The 1135-nt window shown below is 37.7% G+C and overlaps 1 long non-coding RNA gene across 1 annotated transcript; it reads right to left on the bottom strand.

The window, feature by feature from the left end:
* Window positions 1–17: 17 nt before the first annotated feature.
* On the bottom strand, window positions 18–1135 carry LOC119345156. Its single transcript, XR_005166940.1, has 3 exons — window positions 1106–1135; window positions 684–756; window positions 18–282 (listed from the first exon to the last, which is right to left on the bottom strand). It is a non-coding gene; the product is annotated as an uncharacterized LOC119345156 (long non-coding RNA).

Genomic DNA, 1135 nt, shown 5'->3' with positions numbered 1-1135 from the left:
AGAGAGAGAGAGAGAGAGAGAGAGAGATATTCATGTCACCAACAAACAACCGACCAAATAATCCATGACACACAAGGTACATAGAGTTGACAGACACAAACATTAACACACATGACAACAAGTGTCTTTCACAGGGTTACGAGCACGCCCTCCAAACCCAGACACCACTTGAACATCTTTAGCGATACATACACCCCATCATGATAGGGATCATATGGGGCCATGATCCTTTTGCTTCAGTTGCTACTACTGAGGACCCATGGCCGTGATCTGCTGCCCCAGCTGCATCAAAAGAATAATAGGTTAATGAGTACGACCGGTCTACAACGCATTGTGGTGCTCAAGTCACATGGTTTCACAAATTAGTTACAAGTTGGTCCACATCTTACTCCTTTATACTTGTTAAGTTATGATGGGAAACGGAGAAATTCCACTTTGTAGGGCTACCCCATACATCTACTAAAAGAGACGACAAAATTAAGGCATGATAATTTCAAACACCTCGACTTATTAAGTGTTTTAGAAAACCCAAAAGTATATTTAGATAAATTTTAACACCGAACAAGAATAAGATTCAGGTTATTCATTTTGATCCTAAACGATATATGAGCAATCTATGGATTATCATACTAGTGAGAAATCGGAAGTCAAAAGCCAACATAGCTAGGCACATAAGGTGCTACCTGAATCATTGTTTGTAGTTTGTTGCGCACATCATAAAACTCATTCCTAACAAGGTCCAATGCCATGAGGCACCTGGAATAATGCAAACATACACATTATCAAATTTTGGAGAGATCAAGCGAACTGAACAGAAACAGTTCAGAAATTTTGATCCTGTATTCGAAAAATAAAAGCTTTTACCATCTCAGTTGTGCTAGAAATAGAAGTCAAGCCCACAAGTTACAAAAGGATCATCAAACATTAGCACATTCAGATAATGAACCAAATTGTACCAATCATGTGATTGCAGATCAAGTGAAAAGAATACTAGGTTGGTTTGAGCTAAATATTCAACTCACAGGTTTATATGCAAAATTTGAAAAATACATAGAGTGGAGAATAATTACTGTGCAACAAATATAATAAGACACTGAGTACTAACCCTTCTTTACTTTCTGCCTCATAAGACTGA

This window comes from Triticum dicoccoides, unplaced genomic scaffold, assembly GCF_002162155.2.
Source record: "Triticum dicoccoides isolate Atlit2015 ecotype Zavitan unplaced genomic scaffold, WEW_v2.0 scaffold210203, whole genome shotgun sequence".
Taxonomy (NCBI): domain Eukaryota; kingdom Viridiplantae; phylum Streptophyta; class Magnoliopsida; order Poales; family Poaceae; genus Triticum; species Triticum dicoccoides.
The sequence above is the reverse complement of the archived record's forward strand: the minus strand, read 5'-3'. Positions and strand labels throughout refer to the sequence as shown.